Raw genomic sequence first — 23,272 nt, forward strand, 5'->3', positions numbered from 1 at the left:
GAATTATTGAGATTTGGAGAATAAAAAGATTTGAAGGATGACAATTTAGGAAGGAAATCAAATTTGAAAAGGCTGCAAATTTGGTGAGAATTTGGAGAAAATTGGATCAGAAAATTAAAGGAAAATAAGAAAATAAAAATGAAAATAAAAAAATAGCCGGATGACATGGGCACCACGCGCATAGGAGAGGAGATTGAGCATCACCCGCCGCATTCTGTGAAGAAACCGCAAGCATGTGCGGCACACGTGCGTGCCCGCGTGAAGCTAGGTGACCGCCACTTATCATTATCTCATTCATCCATGGCCGCCAATCACTGCCACATCATGTGTCACGTCATCGCCACGGTCAGCAAAAAGTGACCGGTTGGAGTGCCACGTCGGATGCCATGTTGGATTTCCTCTCCAATCTTCTTTTGCTTATAACTTTCTCATTTGAACTTCGATTTGAGCGATTCAAATTGCGTTGGAATCGTCTTTCCGAGCTCTACAAGATAGTGACTCTGAAACAAAAATGTTAGTACAAAAAATCTGAGTCTGTTATCATCAAAATACTTGGTTTGATTGAAGCCCTAAAGCTAACATTTAGTCCCTGAACTTTTCTACATAACAATCTAGTCCTTTTAACTTTAAAATTTATAACATTTAGTCTCTATTATAAAAATTAATGTTAAAATTTAATAAGATTTCATGCATAAATAAAATCGTTAAATTAATTAGAGGCTTAATATTTTTACAAAATACGAAATTTACAACATAAAATATTAAAAATTGACATCTAATTTAGATTATTTTTTACATTAAGGACTAAATTGTTACAATTTCGATAGTACATGGACTAACATAAATTCAGAAACTAAATTGTTACAAAATTGAAAGAAGGACTAAATCATTAGAAACTAAAATTCATAGTCTAAATTGTTACTTTCATAGACTAACATATTTTTTAACCAAAATTTTTCCATTTTCCATGACTTTTATTCAGGGGAAAAAATATCAAATTTGATCTACTGTTCATGGAGTGCGCTGCCGACACGTCAATGTCTCACCAAATATTTTTTTTCTACGTGATTATAATAATTTGTGTGGTTCAGACCAAAAAATATTGTTGTGGTTGAGAACAAAAAATATTGTGTGGTTTGTATGATATAGATTTTTTTTTTCACCAGAGAAAAAAAAAAGGGGAAAAATCGAATCTTTTAAAGAAAAAGGCCGGCACTGTTATTTATACCGTTGATAGAACATTTTATCTCTGACCAAAAGGATTATATTTTTATTTATTGATAGATAATAATAAATATTATCATCCAACAATTTAACTGGAGTGGATACATATGAATATTAATATGAACATACTAAAAAGGTGTTTGACGTATAGAATTGAGTTGAATTAGTAATTATTATAGGAGTAGAGCGATTGAGAGAGTTAACGTGAATAACAAAGTGAAAATATAAATTAACGCAAATAATAAAATAATAAACTTCTTTACTTATTAATGAACTAAATGGTTGATGGATTTTTTTTACCTGCCCAACCCAATCCAACTTCGAGGAAATACTCCCTAAATAAAGCATGTACCTTAAATCAAAAGATTAGATGTTCAAATTCTTCGTTTCGTATATTGTTGATTTTTTTTTTAAAAAAAAAAAAGTATAATATATGGTTGAAATTTTAATCTCCACTATTATTAATTAAAAATAAAATATGTAATTTAAAAAAAATATATTTTTCAATAAATCTTGAATTATGTAAACTTTAAAAATGGTAGTCTTGAAGCTAACAACAAAAAAGAATTAGAATTTAAAATTTTGCCTATCGAATTTTTGCCTTCTCCAATGGAATGACACCTCCAACGAATACTTGAAAGTTAAAAATTGATGTGACATGGAGTCCTATCTAGCAAGCCCGTTGACTAGAATGGATGACTCTGAAACCATTTGGGTCTCATTTTCTTACATGAGTTTAAGTACATCCCAAAATCCAGTGAGGTAAATGTGTTCTTGATGCTAGGACTATCTTGTGATCGTCTTTGTTGTATTATTTCCTACAATGTTTAACATATTAAGGTCCAGTTCGACTTTTTGGAGGTTGCTAACTTGCTTAATGACATCTTTTTGGAGATCTTATTGAAGTTTCTTTTGCATTGATGAGGCAACATCGTCTATTGCACACGAATCGGTCGATGTCTCCTCCCATGACGTCAAATCGGAAGAGCATGCTTCTTCATGTTCTTTATATACTTTATCTTCATAGATTTATTCTTCTCATATCTATTATTTATGTTTTCGAAAAAATATATTGAAGTGAGTAGCTTGAGTAAAAAAAAAGGTTTTCTTTATCATATATTAATAAATAAAATTTATAATTATAAGTAGTAAAAGCTATTTAGGTATACTTGAATTTGTTTCTAATAAAAAACATTGTTAAAATAGATTAGCATGATTCACAAATTTTCATTATTCATACCAAACTTTGCAAAATAATAATATAATAAATTATAAATTGCACGTCGCTCGGTATTAAGTAGTTTTTTTAAGAAGATATATATTTTTATCTCATTACTAAGTAGTTCTTTTTTTTTTTTCTTCTTCTTCTTTTGGAGAAAGGCCATTACTAATTAGTTTTAAAATTTGAATGGCCTATCGAAATGTATATGTAATGTGATTATAAAACAAGTGTATAATTTATTTTTCTTTTTCCTAAAAAAAGTTTCACAATTTATTTATCTAAAAAAATTATTTTTATTTCACACGTGATAATATGTTAATGTGAAAGATGAATAGAGAGATTCCTCAACCAGAGACGGCCATCATGAGTCAAAAAGAGAAGGTATATTTGTCTTTCTTCCTTTCCTTTCTCTATCATTTAGATGAGAGAAAAAAATATTATAACCTTTTAACATACCTATATAAAAAAAAAACATATACGTGTGCATCACAAGCTACATCTATCGTTCGATGGTTCGCATTAATTACGAAACATAAGAAAATTAAAAATATATTTTATAAAAAAAATAAGATAAAATACACTTTTGTTCTATGAACTTCAAGTTTAGCGTCCACTTGATAAACTTTAAAATAAACACTTTATTTTTAAAAAAACTTTTAAAAATAGAAAAAAATATCAAACTATTTATAAAAATAATTAAAAATAAAAAAATAAAAGACGTTGTAGAAACTGATAGAATCTATCATTAATAGAAGTTGATAAAAGTCTAAAATGATTAAATTTTATTATTTTATATAATTATTCAAATGGTAAAACTGTCGAAAATATTTACAAGATATAGCAAAATTTTAGAACTATCAATGATAGATGTTGATAGATACTGATGGACCTCCATCAGTGTGTCTATCCATATCACTGATAGACACTGATAAAAGTCTATCAATATCTATTAGTATCTATTATTGATAGTTCTAAAATTTTACTATATTTTATAAATATTTTGATTTATTTTTCTATATTTAAAAATCGCCCTAAATAATTCCTATGATTTAGAAAATAGTTTCAAATGATTCCTAAACATATTCTAACCTATCTTTCCTTCATTTTCTCTTCTAGATGCAATGCCTCTCATCTCCCACTATTGGCAGAAGATGGTTTGAAGATGAGAAGATTTGAAAAGTATTTATATAACATTTATTTTTTTTTTATATTCATACTCTAAATAATTTTTTTTCTTAGTGATTTCATAATGCATACATCATACCGAAAACTAGCGTATGAAATTTTCATAACATGACAAAATGAACAAAGGGAAACACTAGGGAAAAAATTAACAGGGGAAGCTAATGTGGGATAGTGTTAGTTTAATGTTTTATATTTCTATATTTTATTTTTCAATGATAGTTTTATATCAAACAATTTAAAAAAATTAATTAAATTATAATTTAAACTAGTTTAAGAAATAACCACTATTTAAATTAATTGAAAAAAATCTCTTCAATAATCGTTGAGGATTGTCCAAAGTAAGGCTCAAAGCTCACGAGTAAGGTCAAACCTAGAGAATACCAGGAAAAGAGCATAATGGAGTGTGCATTCTGAAAAGGGTATGTTAGTGCCTTGAGTTTTGGTCGACCAGCTAAGCTGGTAAATAAATGCCAATCAAGAAATAAATAAGTTGAGATTGAATTGCATTGTGCAACCTCAAACACTTGAAATGTCCCTGACACCTCCTATTGTTGCACGTAAGCTTGGGTATGTATCAGAGGATAGGCTTATGGTAGCCTCATTCGACTACTCCAAAAGGGAGAAGTAAGTACTCTCGCACGAAGAGAGTTGACCTTAAATCTTTTAGTGTTTAGCTGAATTATTCACTTCTTGTACTAACTTAGGTCCGTTTGGTAACCATTTGATTTTTTATTTTTCGTTTTTGAAAATTAAGCTTATAGACACTACTTTTACCTCTAAATTTCTTCTTCTGTTATCTACTTTTATCAATGATTTAAAAAACCAGACCAAACTTTAAAAACTAAAAAAAGTAGCTTTTAAAAACTTGTTTTTGTTTTGGGAATTGGGTTAAAAATTCAACCATTGTACTTAAGAAATATGCAAATCATTGTAAGAAATTTGGAGAAAATAGGCTTAATTTTCAAAAATCAAAAACAAAAATAAAATGATTACCAAAGGGGGTCTTAAGGATCGAAGTGCAGTAGGTTCGCCACAATGTTGGTACAAAGATCTCTTATGCAAGTCAACTCGGATAGGATCCATACCAGACAAAAAAAAAAGTGGGTCAGAGGTTGAGATCATCAGACACTTACTAGGCAACCTAAAACGAATGAGATCCGAATGTCAACAATAACTATTATTAATTGATTAATTGAACATAAATACCGAAGATCAAAAGTGAATATTAACACTTCCTCCAATGTTAAACTGTGAATTCTACACATCTAAGAATCAAATGGAACAAAACTCAAAACCAAAAAGATAATACTGAAGATTTTTTTAATTCTAATGATAAAATGAAAATTAAATTAAAAATTCAACGATAAAATGTAATATTTTGAAATGCTCCAAATAAAAACCATAATAAAAATTTAGAACTAGTAAAATATTTTATTCCTAAAAGGTTCTGGTCCCACAACCGCCATCACCCACCCACCTAAGATTATCAACGTTCCCAACCTTAGTCTTCATTATGCAACGTTTAATTAGTTTATTTTTATTTTAGATTAGAATTAATCACCCACCTAACCTTTTGTTTATTTATGGATGGTTTTTTTAATGTTATCAACTTGAGTTAAGTTTAAGAATAATATAATTTTTTTAAAATGACAAATATAGGATGGTTGTGAAAAATAATTTAAATAATGTAGTTAAAAAAGTATTTCATTTAAGATTAAAATCGAATTTAATGACAAAGTTACGGTAGTTGTGTGGTTGGGAAACATCGTATTGATACATGATTTTGACCCTTCCAGCTCATTTCCACGTGGAGCTCCATCTTAGTCTATAGGACTCGGGTATGTGGTAGACGAGTATGCTAAAAGTTTGTGCATGGTACACGTTTTGGACTTTTTTTTTTTTTTTTTTTATTATTATTAGTTCATTTCTTAGTTCCAAATAAAATTGGAGACACATAATATGGAAGATTATTAACAAAAATAGCATTCAACGTAAGAACATATAAAGTTAAGAATATCATTACATTTAACAATAACTCATGTATCACATGGTGTTCGTCTTCTCTCATGTCTCCCACGATAAGGTATAAATACATACAAGTGTTGTTGATTTCATCGATATCTTGTTGGGTTAACATGTGAGAATTCATCGTGATGGAGTAAACATGCATAAAGCGGAAGCTAATAAAATCATTAAGCACTCTAATTACACTTAATTTGAGTACAAAGCATGGAAAAAAACAAATTTTAACACATAAAATGGTTTCAACAATTTATACCTTTGAAGAATTCTCCTTAACCCTTGTAAGTTCCACAAAATTGACTTTCAATCTCTTGAGTAGACTACCAAGAGAGTCTTCTCTACTATTCTCAGTCTTGGATTTGAGTGGTGGAACTCATGATTGAGAGAGATTGAGAGGGTTTTTGAGAGCTTGAGAGCAAAAACTGGTTTTTACTGAAAAATCTCATAAAATTAGAATGCATCCAGCTGAATTCTGAAAATTTGAAGTCTTTATTCAATTAATCCATGCAAGCACTTAGTCTTTCAGCATTTTGACACTTTAAAATCCATTAGCTAATGGCCTAGGTGTTGAAATTTGGGGAAATCCACTCAAAATCATATTTTTGGGATAAATTCACTAATATTTCCATTTTTCAATTTAAATTAAATTAATTTAAGAATAAACTAATCTTAATTCAATTTCTGTAAATTGGATTTTAAAAAAAATGAAAAAATTGATTTAATTTTAATTAATTAATTAATTAATAATTTAATATCAAATATTAAATTAAAAAAATACCCAACTCAAACATGAAGCTTATTCATGTAATCAATATTTAAATAATTATTTAAATATTTTGAACTCTCCAATTGTGTTTAATTTCAACAAAATTAAACGTTAATTATATCGAATATAATTATTCAAACCCTAAAAACTGAATTTAAACATTTCAAATTGCAAACCCTAATTTCGAATTTGAACATTTCAAATTTGCTTAATATCCTATCCCAAGGTTTTAATATTTTACGAGCTAGTAGAGGGAGCTTATGGATCTACAGATCATGAGCTCCAACAATTTGAGATTAATCGGTTAAACTCTTTAATCCTAATTAATCAATATTCGTTAACCACCGCGACACACTATTATAGCTCGATGGTTACATTCTCCTTACTAGAGATATATTTCCATCCACTTGATTTAACCATAATCAGTATCGACCCTTCACTGGTCGTTCGTAGTAACGGTTGGGTCTAATGCTGTTTTACCCCCGAAATTACATCTTGCTCCTTAAGTCCCACTAATCCTCTAATGAACAATAGGTTTGTGATCCAATCACTAAACCGAGTCCCTCTCGGGCCAATGAGAGGGTGAAGTCTATTATTCAAGACCTAGAATCAGTACTTAAAAGAATAACTTCTCTTCTATCACTGGAGATGGGTAGGAGTGAATTCTATCTTGCAACCTATGTCCCTAGCTATCTACCTGGTCTTACCCCTAAAATGGGAGGCTTATTGAGTTGGCATTGTTGAGCCAATCCTCACCTATACAAATCTAAGGATAATCCCGAATAAACAGGAGTTCATAGTTAGCTCAGGATTAAGGTCGAGTTACCTAGGTCATCGAATACAGTAAACAATGTTATAAAGTAAGAGTGACTTATTTCTTGATCTTGGTCTTATACAAACTCTTTGTATAGGATGTCTCCACTCGCATGTCTCCACATGAACGATTCATGATCACATGTTTGTACTATATACAAATCGGGTCGTATCTAATAGTGTTACTAGAATAAGGTATCAAATCTTATTCATATACTATAGACCATTTTGGCTATTTACTCGAACTCAATCCATCTTTATATTTCCACATAAAGTTCAAGTATTCATGTAATAGCCATTGATCTTAGATTATTGGATTTAGTCATTACATGTGCAATTTACTAACTCAACAACAATTTTATTTAATAAATGTCAATAACATCTTTATTGCAAATAGAATATGTTTGACATTACAAACTGCGAGTTTTAAGACATACAACCCAACAAATCCTACTATTCTTGAAGACCAAAATTTGATGTGACGATTACTTATATTCCTAGTGAATGCCCAAAAGAAGCTGAAATCGGATCATTGACTATATGAGGTTTTTGGTCAATGGGTTTATCTATTGTCATTGTTGTCTATGATGTGCATGTCTCCTATCTGCGTCAACAACATTAAGTCTTCTTGTCTATTGTGATAAGACCTAAAAAATATTAAAACACCTACTAAGATCTCCTTAAAAAAAATCAACCAAATATTCCAAAACACCACAAATAAATCACCAAGCAATCAACCAACAATAGGCAACAATAAACCATAAAATTCTAGAAGACTAAAAATAAATAACACACACGAATTACACATGGAAAACCCCTTCGATATGAAGAGTAAAAACTACAGGACTTGTGAGGAGTCCACCCTTGTCAACTTCTCTTATTATGATAAAATTGAGGAAAAAAGAACCCAAATCAGTCATACAAAGGTTCACTACCCACCAATACTTTCATACATAAAAGATGAACAGAGAGATAAAAAGAATAAAAATCACCCAGATTTATAGATTCTGTTTGACAGCGATTGCAGAAAAACCAGAGCTTCCAACATCGATCCAACCGTTCAAAACGAGACCCTATGTGTCCTAAACAAGATGACCAAACTTCATCATAATCTAACGGTTCAATTGACAATCGACAATTTTATAGAAATTATCGTTGAAAAATCAAACTGTTCTCTTTCTCTCCAAATTTTTGCTTCTTTTTTTACTTCTCTTTTTCCTTAGGTCATCCCAATATCACATAAAATAAAACCTAGGGCTTTCAAGATGGGCTAATATAAAAATTAGCCCCAATTGGGCTCACAGAATACAAGTTTAAATTAAAGTCTTGCATGTACAATAAATGGGTTAGACACCCACAACAATCTCCCCCTCCAGCCCAACATGGGGAAGACTCAATCACATCCATGATCACTTGAACCTCATCCTGGCAAGCTTAATACAAAGCTCAATCTTGCTTCCAGGAGCTTCCTTAGTTAACATATCTGCACTGTTCTTGTCAGTGTGAACTTTCTTCTGATTCAATCTCCTCTTCAATTACATCTTGTAGCCAATAATATCTAATGTAAATGTGTTCAGTATGAGCATGATACATTGGATTCTTGCTCAAATCCATAGCACTCTGACTACCACAAAATATTACATATTCATCTTGCTTCAAATCCAACTCTTGAAGGAATCTTTTAAGCCATAACATCTTCTTGCTTGCTTCCACTGCTGCAATATACTCTGCCTCAATTGTGGACAATGCTACACATTTTTGTAGCTTGGATTGCTATGAGATGGCTTCTCCTGAAAATGTAAACACATAACCTGAGGTAGACTTTCTGTTATCAAGTTCATCTGTCATGCCTGCACCGGTATAGCCTTCAAGCATAGGTTTGTCACCTCCATAACACAAACTCAATTTGGAGGTGCCCTACAAGTATGTAAAAATCCACTTCACTACTTCTCAGCGAGTCTTACCTGGATTTGATAGAAAACGACTCACTAGACTGACCGCATGTGTAATATCAGGTCTAGTACACACCATTACATACATCAAAGGACCAACAACAGAAGAGTAAGGAATGGATGACATAACTTCTTTCTCTTTCTCTATTGTAGGGAAAGCTTTCTTACTTAGCTTAAAATGAGTTGTTAACGGTGTACTAATAGGCTTAGCATGCTTCATATAGAACCTTTCTAACACCCATTCAATATACTTCTCTTGGGATAACAACAATTTCCCAGCTTTCTTGTCACGAACAATTTCCATACCTAAGATTTTCTTTACAGGACCCAAATCTTTCATGTCAAATGATTTAGAAAAATATGTCTTCAAATTTTTAATCATATCTATATCTTGTCCAACTATCAACATATCATTTATATATAAAACAAGAATGATAAAGTTGTATGTAGGAAACTTTCTAAAATACACACAAGAATCAGCTGTAGTTTGTTTATAATCATTGCTTATCATAAACAAATTAAATTTCCTATACCACTATCTTGGTGCCTATCTAAGCCCATAAAGACTCTTCTTCAATATGCAAACAAGTTTATCTTTTCATTTTCTTCAAATTCTTCAGGTTGCTCCATGCAGATCTCTTCATGCAAGTTACCATGTAAAGAAACGATTTTTACATCAAGATCTTAAGATCAAGACTTGCTATTAATTCTAACACTGTTCTAACAGATGTCATTTTGACCACTGGAGAGAAAATCTCATCAAAGTCAATATCCTTTTTCTAGTTGCATCCATTAACTATAAATCTGGTTTTGTACCTCACTATCTTCTCACCATCCTTCTTACACTTGAAAACCCATATGTTTTTCAATACTTTTTTTCCCTTTAGAGGCTTCACTAGTTCATAGGATCCATTCTTTTCTAGGGAATTTATCTCTTTCTTCATTGTATTGGGCCACTGGTTTTTTTTATCATGAGACAAGACCTCTTGATAGTTCTCTGGCTCTCCATCTTCACTAACTAGAAGGAACTCTAAGCTTGGATACCTTATTGAAGGTTTGTGCACTCTAGTAGACTTTCGAGTCTGAGTATTCTCCACTTGAGGAATAGATTACTATCCCTGCTTATGAACTTCCCCATGAATCACTTCCTCATATGTATCTTCCTCATGAATTTCTTCATCAAATGAAGACTCATCATGATCATCATCATCAACATGATTTGTTATATTACCATTAGGTTGTATCTCACCAACATCATTATATACATCATCAAAATTCTCATTTGTAGGCTAAACAATAGAAAGAGTAGAAGTAGAATCATTAGTAGTATCAAAACACAACTCTGAAGTATAAGTGTACCTTGTACTAAGGAGATATGCATCCTTCTCGTGCTCAAAGAATACATCTCTGCTTCTCCCTACCGTTTACTTTTTTAGATCTTAGAGCCTATAACCATACTCTTCATTCCCATACCCAACAAAGACACATGGATTGGTCTTCGAATCAAGCTTTGACCTATATTCTTTAGGCACATGCATGTAAGTCTTGTTGGCAAAGACTCTGAGATGCAAATAAGTAGGATCATGTCCCTTCCATACTCTCTCTGGAATGTCTAGACCAAGAGGAATTGATAGATGTAGATTAGTCAAATACACCCTAAAATGTCTTAAAAAGATCAGACATTCTAAGTATATACCTCAACTTCTCCATAATAGTTCTGTTCATCCTTTCAACAACTCCATTGTATTGTGGTGTGTCAAGCTCTGTCTTCTCATGTCTATTGCCATGTTATGAACAATAATACTTGAACTCATTCAAAGTATACTCGCCAGCACTGTCAGATCAAAGATACTTCAATTTTCTTTCGATCTCCCTTTCTACCATGACATGAAACTTCCTAAAAATCTCGAACACTTGGCTTTTGTCTTCAACATGTACCTAAGTTCTTCGAGTAGCATCATCAATAAAAGTGACAAAATATTTATTGCCACCAAGTGACTATACCTCAATAGGCCCACAAATATCATAATGTATTAGCTCCAATTTTTCTTGCCTTTTGATGGACTTCCCAAAAAAGGAAATTCTATGTTGCTTACTTGCCAAACAATGATCACAAGGGTCAAGAAAAATTGTTTTATCGACAGGGATTAGAGATTTACCTACCAATAGTTTAATCCCCTTATCGCTCATATGCTCTAGCCTTCGATGCCACAAATTTAGAGAATTTTTTTCTTCTACTGCATTCAACTCAGAAGAATATATGCTCAAGTTTATTTTATACAAAGAGCAACACAACTCACCTCGAGCAATTACTATTAAACCCTTAGGTAATTTCCACTTACCATCACAAAATGTATGTCAAAATCCTTCTTGATCAAGGATATTTACAAACAACAAGTTAAGGCGTTAATCAGGAATATGGCACACATTCTTTAATGTAGGCATGCACCCAACACTTGTCTTCACACAAATATCATCTAACCTAACTATGCTAGTTGAGCTCTCGTTTCCCATCTTTACATTACCAAAATCACAAGATTGATAATTCATGAAATACTCTCTTTTGGGAATACAATGGTATGAAATACCTGAATCTACCACCTACTATGTGATTGAACTCTCTACATGATGATACTCACTTGTTGCACAAATCAAAGTGATAACATTATCACTCTGAGAAATAATTGCTGCGATATTTTTATCATCTTCCTCTTTTTATGAGTCTTGCTTCTTATTTTGTTCTTTCTTCCAACAATAGCAAAAAAAAATTATATGGCCAGGCTTGTTACAGTAAATGATATGTCCTAGTCTCTATGTCTCTAGATCTGGACCTCCCTTTTGAGTTACCACAGTCTTTATGTCTTTTACTCTTGTTTCTTCTACGATTCTCAATAACAAAAGCATGTGAATTATCAACTCCTATCTCATTTCTTCTTATCTCTTCATTGAACATGCTTTGTTTAATAACATCCAAAGATAAAACACCTTCTGGAGTAGAGTTATTAATAGTAACAATCAAAGTTTTGAAGGGACTGTGAGGTCCACAGCAGAAGCGAGATCGTTCCCAATGTTCATATTTCACATAATTAAATTTATAGAGAACAAGAATGATGCATAACATTAAAATTACTATATGCTTTAAAGAGGGAATTAGGGAAGAGAAAACAACTTACCTTTGAAGAACAAGATCTTAACGAAATCCCTTGAACTGATCACGAACTCTCCTCGTACTGGAATCCCAAGTATAAAAAAAAAAAAAAAAAAAAAAAAAAAAAAAAAAAAAAGGCCACCATCACAATAGAACCAAATACAATTACATTGAGTGAAGACCCTGTAAATCTTCTGTGAGAAAGATGAATGAAGATGATAAAAAGCTGAAAACTCCCACGATTGATTGGGCAGTGAATTAGGAGGGGGGGATTGCAACTTCCTCCCTAATTAAAATTCAAAAAATAATTTAATAAATAATTTAACAAATTATTATTATTATTATTATTATTATATATATATATATATATATTATATTAAACTATATGTTATATCAAATATAAGACATAACCTGTAGTTTTTATATTGTATCAAATACAATATAATCTATAGTTTGAATTCTCTCAATCATTGTGGTATTTAATATAAATCACATTTATACTAAATTTAATTATATGAATCTAATCCATATAATTAATATTTGAATCATATTAAAATATTTAATTAAACTATATGTTATATCAAATATAAAACATGACCTATAATTTTTATATTGTATCAAATACAATATAACCTATAGTTTGAATTCTCTCAATCTTTGTGATATTTAATATAAATCACATTTATACTAAATTTAATTATATGAATCCAATCCATATAATTAATATTTGAATCATATTCAAATATTTAATTCCTCTCAAAACAAACTTTATATTATAATGTATCAAATACATTATTTTAATTATATCACATATAATTAATTCCCTCGATTAATTTGAACAATTCAAATTAATCCAAAATTAATTCTTAATAGTCCCAATTGAGTTACAGAGGGGACCTTAAGGACTTATAGATTGAAGCTCCAATAGTACTTGAATAATTAATTAAACCCTTTAATTAAATTACTCAACATTCATTACCTGTCGGTCACTCCACTAAAGACCGACAGTTGCACTCTTTACATTATAGATATATTTTTGTGTTTATTGGATATAACTAGTCAACAATGCAATGACCCTTCACAAATTGTTCGTAAGTACAATTGAACCAAAATTACCATTTTACCCTTGTAGTTACATCTAACTCATTAAGTAGCATTGATCCCTCTAATGAACAATAAGTTATAGTTCAACTATGACCAAACCCCTCTCGGGCCAAGAGAGGGTGTGACGCCACATTGTTCAAGCTCTATAATTAGCCCTTAAAAGAGTAATTTATCTACTTACCTTGATATTAAGGAAAGAGCGATTTCCATCTTGTGCAACTGTGTTCCCAACTCCTTAATCAGACAAATCCCCAAAATGGTAGGCTTATTGAGTCGACAATCTGACCACTTTCATCCATACAAATCAAAGGACCACCTTCATAGGCAGGAGTTCACAACTCACTTAGGATTTAGGTCATGTCACCTATGGTCATCATGGTGAAACTCTCTATTATTAATTGGTGTTATATAATGAGACTATTCATTTCGTGGTCTGGTCTTATACAAACTCTTTTGTATAGAACACCCCCACTCATAAGTCTCTACATGAATGATCAGGATCAGATTATTTGTAGCATTCTACAACAATTGTGACATCTACAAAGCGGGTCGTATTCGTAGTGTCACTAGGACATGGTACTTAGTCTTATCCATCTACTACAAACTATTTACGTTATTACTTAAACACGATCTACTTGTATGTCTCTACATACATGTTTAAACTATAGAAGATAACCTCAGATGTTAGTTTATTGGTTTTGTGGGTTAGTGCTACTAAATGTCAAATAAAATACCTCATATTTTATTAAATAAATAAATCGTTTGTACATTACAATTACAAATTACAAGATCCACGAGATTTGGGACATCAACCCCAATAAGTTTTCCAATTGTCCAACAAAGAACTCAACAAGAACAAAGCCTGTAATTCCTCATCAGAATCAATCTTCATAGTAGTCAGGTTATTAATAATATCCTAAAAGTCACTCAAATGCTCAGAAATAGATTTCTCGTCCTTCAATTTCAAATTAACAAGTTACTTGATTAAAGAAGCTTTGTTATGTGCGGTCTTCCTTTCATAAATACCTTCCAATTTGTTCCACAACTCAAATGGGTCGGACTCCTTAGATACATGGTTCAAAATTCTAATATCAACCCATTGCCTAATAGTCGCCAAAGTTTTCTTTGATTTTTAGATTTAGAAATTTTTCCATATGCTTTTGTGGTTGTTTCAATTGGATCAAACAAGTCTTTGCAATATAACAAATCCTCCATCATTAGTCTCCAAATGGAATAATTAGTTAATGTCAGTTTTATCATTGAATTACCTCCATCATTACTAGTAGACTCCATAACAATGATTAAATTAAAACATGCTCTGATACCAACTGATAAGACCCAAATAATATAACAACACCTATTAGGATCTCCTTCAAAATAATCAACCAAATCATTGTTCTCCAAAATACTACAAATAAATCATCAAGTAATCAATCAACAACGGACAACAATAAACCACAAAATTTTGGAAGACTAAAAACAATGAGCACACACGAATTATATGTGAAAAAACCCCATCGATGTGAAGAGTAAAAACCATGAAACTTGTGAGGAGTTCACCCTTGCCAACTTCTCTTATTATGATAAAATTGAGGAAAAAAGAAACCCAAATCAGTCATACAAAGAATCATTACTTACTGATACTTTCATACATAAAAGGTGAACACTAGAGAGATAAAAAAATGAAAATCACCTAATTTTATAGATTCTGTTTGACAGCGATTATAGAAAAATCAGAGCTCCAAACAACGATCCAACTATTCAAAACAAAATCCTATGTGTCCCGAACAGGTTGACCAAAGTTCAGCACGAGTCAATGGTTCAAACTCTAGTAATCGACAATTTTGTGGCTTTCAAGATGGGCCAATCTAAAAAATTATCCTTAATATTGGGCTCACAAAACACAAGTTTAAATTAAAGTCTTGCTTGTGCAACAGTGGGTTGGACACCTACAACATATTGAATAGTATCTGTTACATTTACTACACATTAGTCACACATAGAACCTAGCTGTGAAAAGTTGTGTTGCTAAAATATTGTTGCACATCTTAAACAGAATTATTCTGCATGAAAAAAACAATATGAAAAAATTATATAATAAATTTCTTAAATACAATATTAATAAGAGTCGTTAGGTGTAATATATCGTTACGTGATTGAGTTGTACCGAAATGAATAATCACTAAACACACCTTGTCCACCTATTATATCTCCTTATGCATAATGATCACGGCGTGCATGATACAACAATATGTGTAATCCAGACGAAGTCTCCACCATTCTTGATCATGCTTATCTCAAGTTAATTTGGTGTAGTTGCGTGTTTGTATTACAACAATGACACCATTTGTCGCATGTTGAATTGTCTTAACACCTAATTTGGTAGAACAAATACGCTTATTATATCATTATATATGTCTGTGCATATCTCTATATTGTGATCTAATCAACATTGTGAGACAATTATGCAAAATGCAATACCAGCCATAAGATATTCAATATGGACTCTTTTAATTCAGGTAGTCATTTGATTCTACCACAACAATATGATAGCATTGTGTTGCACAATATTTTTTTATGGTCAATTGTAAATATTGTTTGGTATCAAATAACACTCTTTTTTGTATTAGACTTGGATTCTCTAAACATTTTGTCCCTTCCTCCAATGTTAACCTTTCTTCACAAATTGAATTAATAATCTCCCGATTTATTTGTGTGAATATCTCTAATGCTCATTTTCATTTTGTGCATTCGACTTATCTCCAAATAATTTATCAACTTATGTCTCAATATCATTGTCCCACCATTTTGAAGTAACTACACATTTAACCAACTATCCAAATTAAAAAAATAATAAATCAATTACAAGTTTTTATTTATATTCTTTTGTTTATAATGGTACGACATAATTTTTTTTGTTGAGTAACAGCCCCAAAATCATCCAACATTTTATTAAAAAAAAATTGAAGTAGAATAACTCAATCAAAATACATGCAAAATAGTCCAAATAACAGCGCAAACACCCGTCCAACGTCAGTCCAAATTCATTAAAAAAAAAAAAATCCAAGTAATAGCACAAAATCAGTCCAAATTAATTTTAAAAAACAGTCTAAATAACAGCCCAGAAATCAGTACTTCAAAAATCTATAAAAAATAAAAAATAAAATAAAATAAAATAAAATAAAAAAAGATTTATTTTCGGTGGCATTAACTAATATTTAATTGAATGGTGTTATATTGACTTGTTTTTTCTCTCTCTGAGAAATTAGTATATTGATGTACAATTATAATAAACCATTTTAAATTTTATTTAAACGCTAATAAAGTTACAGGGCTGGGGTTATAGAAGAGCAAAAAGGTTGTACTTAAAAATAAAAATGAAAATAAATAAATAAAATAAAAAGGCAAAAAAAGGTTAGATTTCTTTAATTAGAACATCAACAGATAAAGACAGTTTCATTCTTAAAAGTTGATTCTTGTATTGCATTAAGAAAAAAAGGGTTTTTTTTAGAATAGATTTATCGCGTATAAGGATTAAATATTTAAAATTTAAATGTTTAGTATAATTAATACTATTATTTTATATGTAAAATAATTAATGTTAGACTTGGATGTTTGTGTTTGTTATACTAATTTTGTTAAATTAAATTAAAATCAAAATAAAATAACTACATCATGATACAAAAATCGTATTATATCATGAATATGTTTTAAAACTTTTTGTTAATAAGATTCTTAATTAATTAATTAAATTAAGAAAACGAATTCACGTAATCATAAATTAAATTTAATTAAATTTAATATTATTGAATACACTGTTTGAATATTTAATTAATTAAAGTCAAATAAAAGTAAATAAATAACATTACATTATGTTTTGCGTGGACGGTCGTTGTGGGCTGTTAGGAGTGAGGTTGGGAGGTCTTGGTGCTTGAGGGCTATCGTGTGAAGTAGAGATAGATTCAGGCATATGATTCATTTGATGATTGGCGATGGACGGTCTTGTTTTGTTTGGTGGGATCCTTGGCTGCTGAGGGGTGCGATTTTGGATTCATACAGGTCTACGGTGGTTCATGATGCAAGGAGTAGTTTGGAAGTACAGTTGTCAAAGTTCTTGGATGGTGAGGGAGGTTGGAGGTGGCCTACAGTATCTTGGTTCGTTTGATGATTGGCGATGGACAGTCTTGTTTTGTTTGGTGGGAATCTTGGCTGCTGGGGGACGAGATTTTGGATTCATACGGGTCTACGGTGGTTCATGATGCAAGGAGTAGTTTGGAAGTGCGATTGTCGGAGTTCTTAGATGGTGAGGGAGGTTGGAGGTGGCCTACAGTGTCTTGGGAGCTGCTTGAGATCTGGGATTTTATCCAGGCAGTGGGGTCTAGGGTGAGGGGAGAGGATTATTGGGTTTGAGTGTCTGATGCTAGTGGTCGGTTCTCTATCGTTAGTGCTTGGGAGAGTATACGTCCTCGTTGTCATAAGGTGTCTTGGGTTGGTATTTTGTATGCGGGGGGTGGTATTTCGTGTCCCTCCTTCTGTGTGTGGTTAGCAATGAGGGACAAGTTGGGTACGCGGGATTGGTTGAGGAGTTGGGGTGTGTTATTAGAGGGGGATGCCTTCTGTGTGTGTGTGTGTGTGTGGGGGGGGGGGGGGGGGTGTGGTTGCGGGATCATTTATTTTTTGAGTGTGGGTTTGGGAGAGAGGTGTGGTCTAGTATGTTGCGTCAGTTGGGTTTGACACATCGGGTGGCTGATTGAGATGTAGAGTTAAGTTGGTTGTGTCGAGTGGGGTCGGGTAAGGGGGTGCGTAGTAAGTTGTTCCGTATTTTCTGGTATGTGTCCATATACTACATCTGACAGAAGCGTAATCGGCGGCTGCATGGAGGTCGACCGAGGTATGTGTCTGCTCTGGTTCACCTTATGGTCTCTACGGTTCGTGCTCGTGCTACTTCATGGCGAGTTGACCTTCTTGGTCTTATCTAGTGTGTGTACGAATATTTTTTTCCTTTTAAACTTCACATTATTCTCTGTTTTACTGTAGCCCCTAGTTTATGGGGTTTGCGAGTTTGCGTCTATGTGTTGGTTTTGTTCTGATCTTATCCTGTTGGCTTTGTTTTGGTTTTGATGCCCTGTCTTTGCTTGTGCTTTGTTGCTTTGTTGCCTTGATCCCGGGCCGTGGGATCCTCCTTATTGTTGTATAATAATATCATCTATTCTAAAAAAAAAAAAATTACATTAATCATTAATTAAAAAGGTATTGCCAATTACGCAAATAAATTTAACTCCTAAAAATAATTAAATAAGTATAAATAACTTAGAATAATAAGTTTTTTTTACTATAAAAATTTCTTATGATGAATGAGAAATTGTTTAATAAGTTTTGGTAAAATATATTCATTTTATGAAAATTTTTTATTTATCTTTTGAACAAACAGGAAATTCATACCTCCAACTTTTGGTAAGGAATGCAACATCACATTTTTTAACTCAATAATGACTAAAAAAAATGGAAGATCAATTCATGAATCTTTGAAATAGTAATTAATGTCTAATCCATTAAGTTATGTGTTAAATCAGTTGATATAATTGAACTATGTTTTTATCGGTAAAAAATTATGGTTGGTAGTCATAAATACAATGGAAAAAATATTTTTCTCCCCAACTAAATTATCAAATCTTGGTGTATAATATTTAATAAGCAGAATATATATATTTGTGAATATAAATGTGGGTCAAATATGATGGTTTGGAAATAGGTTGAAGCAAGTTGTTCAAGTGACCCTCATCCCCTCGAAGGAAAAATAGTAAAAAAATGTGGTTTGGAAGCTAATTTTCTCTATCAATCTCGGAACATTTGGGTTATAGGCCCACTACACTTTCATTGTGCCACTCTAATTAGTTGATTAATACATGTAATATTAGGCTATAACTTAAAATTTTAAGTTATAGTTAATTACAATGTGCAATATTTAGGGGTACAATACAAATTTGATAGGTTTCAAAGAAACACAGTACTAGAGCTAAGTTTTTGTTAAAATTTGTGGATTTTGGCACAATTATTTATTTTTTTTTTTTTTGGGAGAAAGTAACAATTATTCAATACCTAATTGCACTAATCAAACTTAAATTTTTTTAACAAATTTGGTTATCGAAATTGGTGGGGTCATGAAGTTTTTTATAGCACACATCATGAATTATTCCTAGAGCTTAATGTTGGAAAATTATCCGTAACTAAAAGAAAACAATAAACTAGGAAACACAAGAGTTTCATAAAATTTTTTTAAAAAAAAAATCATAGAAAAATCCATCATTTCAATCACGTATAATAATTCTTACCTAAATTTTATCTACAAGGGCTCCTTCAAAACTAGTATATTATTCACACCCTTTAATCTCACTCTTAATTTAACTAATGGTAATACATTCTAACTTAACACGTTTCTAGTTGGGACAACTTAAAAACAAAGTCATGACTTGTCTTATAGTGTTTGGAGCTCATCAATTCTTTGAAACTTCTTAATGTAGATAACTAAACTTAATTATGGTAGTTTTGAGGCTTAAATGGGGATTTTCATGTGAATATTGGATGGATAAGGGGATAATTGGAAACCAAATAAAGAATATAAATGAAAAAGATGAGGTTATATTATTGAAGGTACAATATTGAGATGTTGCTCAATAACGTCTCGACCGTGCCCTACGCAAGCTTGAAGATATGCAATAATAGCATTAAAATTTTATTAAAGAGTCTCCATAGTATAGTAATACGCCCCAAATTTTATTACAAGACTTAATTTTTTAAATAACCCACATGAGAGAATTTCTTGACTGCCTTCGGCTTCGACAAGAAATCCATTATATTTAGATTAAAAGCAAAACAATGGGGATAATGAAAATAAATCTGATTTTTCTCTTTAACTAAATCATCAAAATTTGGTGTATAAAATTTAATTAAAAGGAATTTTTTCTTTTCTTTTTCTTTTTTATTGAAATTGTGAATAATGTGGGGCGAATATGATTGGGCTTACTAGTAACTAACTGGGCTGGACGATGGGCCGTCTCTCACTCTCATGGCCACAAATTGAATTTTCGGAAATAGATAGAACGACGTCGTTCGAGATAAAAAAAAAAAAAATCAATTTGGGAAGCCTTTCTCTCTATCAGAGCCAGGTTTCGATCCTGGGACCTGTGGGTTATGGGCCCACCACGCTTCCGCTGCGCCACTCTGATTTTTGTGAGATATTTTATATAGAATAAACAAATTTTCCTTTAGATTTACAATACAAAATTATTGAAAGAAAAATGTCTACCTTTTATTGGTCGGAAATGATTTTTCTAAAAACTTTCCAATAAAAAATAGGGGGAAAAATATGCATTTAAATTTTGGGGGTTAGAATAATTTAAAACTTCAAGATACTGATTATATCCTTCAACTTTTATAAATAAATCAATTCAGACTATTTATTATATTTTGTTTTTAACTTATAAGGGCATAGCTTTCAAACATTTATAATACTTCTTCAAATATATGGATAACACTTTTCTATGTTTCTATGTGGGTGGTAGTCTGCGATGGCATTTTGGAAGCTATACATTCATATTGTTTGGAATCTTGTATCTAAGGCGGGAGGATTTGGTTGAGTGCTTCAAAATCTTATGGGTTAATATCTGTCTTGTTGGCACAAAGTTTATTCCTAGTTGTGGTGAGGTTAAAACCCTTGAAGTAAAGAAAATCTATCTTGGGTTGTCCAAATCCTTCGTTCGAATCTCTTTTGGTGAAATCTAACCTGCTGAATAATAGTGTGAATGGTATCATTGACGTCTCTTTCTTTATTGAAGAGACAACGATTTAGAGTAGTGTTATGGGGATTATCTCTCTCTTATGTTTGTTGGTATAAAAAATGATCAAGTGCACTCTCTTGCATCTAAAATTTTAGAGAAGCATGAGTCTTCCTATATTACTTCTCCTACCTAAAGTGGTTTTCGATGTTTGTAACTCTAGATATAGTCTTCTAATTTGTTTGTTTGGCTACTTTTGCTTGTGTTGCCCTAAAAAAGCATAATATGAAAAGAAATTGCCATGATCAAAATACTATTAACACATTTCATTAAAATGAGTGATTTTTTTTATCTCCTCTTCTTCTTTGCACGTTTATGAATAACTAGGTGGTAAATTTTCTTCTTAAAATAGTATGATTTTGGGGAAATTAATAATTTTAGTTAGAGATTTAAGTTGGTTTTAAATAAAATCAAGTGAGAAAATAGTTATGAGGTATTAACAAAAGGTTGAAATTAATTCACAAATTATGAAAGTTTAGGATATTCATACCATTATTGGATTTAGGATTTTAATTAATTCAATCAACAATACTTAGGGATGCAATTTGATTTTTTAGTTAAATACTTTTAATACTATTCTAGTCAATATATTTAAAAAGATTTAAACAATCAACCAACTTCACGAGCGACATTTCATAAATAGCTTAAACTTAAACGATATTTCATAATTAGATTTCTATAGATTTTTAGGACAAATTCAACCATGAAGTACATTCTCTCTCTTATTTAATTTTCGATTAAAGGAAATCAAAATGAATTTGATATTAATTATTTAGAGAATTTTTTATTTTTTATTAATCATTACTTACAGAACATATCATCACTAATGAGTGTTTTTTCATTTAATTATTTCTTATTTTATTCATTAACAAATATTTTATATATCTCTAAATTTTAGAAATATGTTAGGGTAGTTATGTTCGTAAAATTAAAGAAATGAAATGTCATAAATTTAATGGAAAAGGAAATTTCCTTTTGTGACGAGTTTTGAAAATTTGGGGAAAAAACTACTTCCAAGGCATATGATTTCCATAATTTTTTTTTCCATATTTGTGCCTTTTCGATTTTTTAATAGAAAGGTTAGAAGTTAATGAGGTATTATGGAGTTTTGAGCTTGATTTTTATGTAATATTATAATATATTAGATTATTCATGAAAAAAATGATGGATTTAAGTCTTTTTTGTAATTTAATCTATTTAATTAAGTTATTAACGTAGAATGTCCATATTTATTTCATTTTAGTTCTCAAACTTTTAAATATCTAAACTTAGCCTATCTATATGTTGCTGTTAAAAAAAAAAAACTTGCAATTAATCATCATTATTAAAGTTATTTTATTTTATTTTCTATCAAATTTGACAATGATCATAAGAATTTTAATTCAATAAAAAACACGCTACGAATATATTTTCAAATTTTATAAGAGATGACTATTTTTACTTTTCAAAAGTATATGAAATAAATTATAAGAGCCTTTTTAAATATAAAAAAATTCAAAAACATTTATCTATCATAGCAAAAAATTTCAAAAATGCAAACCACGTTATTTTTTACAACTTATTTTTAAAAAAAATAAAAAAAAATCAACAACATCTATATACACCTCATATATCTGAATGTTTGACCCAGTGGCGGAGTCAAAAATTCTACATAGGGGACACTATATGTACAAGTCTAACAAAAGAAATCTATAAATGAATGTAAAAAAAGTGTTCATAACTTCATAAATTAACTAATTTAATACATTACAATTGTCATCTACGAGTTTTCATGTTTTGAAATCGATCCATGGTAACTTCAGTATCTAACTTATCAAATAATTCTTTTTCAGTGTAGGCTATACGATATTCATTCATCCATTGACCTCTCATTCGATTACACAATCAAGTCTTTACAATATGCATAGCAGAAAATGTTCTCTCTATAATAGTTGTGACAACAGGTAAAATCAACGTGAAGGTGAGTAATTTGTAAACTAATGGATAGACATTGTCTTTATT

The 23,272-nt window shown here is 30.9% G+C and overlaps 1 non-coding gene across 1 annotated transcript; it reads right to left on the bottom strand.

Annotated features, from left to right (window-relative positions):
• Positions 1–20,590: 20,590 nt before the first annotated feature.
• On the bottom strand, positions 20,591–20,662 carry TRNAM-CAU (transfer RNA methionine (anticodon CAU)). The gene has a single exon. It is a non-coding gene; the product is annotated as a tRNA-Met (tRNA).
• Positions 20,663–23,272: the final 2,610 nt, after the last annotated feature.

Source organism: Benincasa hispida, chromosome 1 (assembly GCF_027475165.1).
Source record: "Benincasa hispida cultivar pf3 chromosome 1, pf3_genome.v1.1, whole genome shotgun sequence".
NCBI classification, from domain to species: domain Eukaryota; kingdom Viridiplantae; phylum Streptophyta; class Magnoliopsida; order Cucurbitales; family Cucurbitaceae; genus Benincasa; species Benincasa hispida.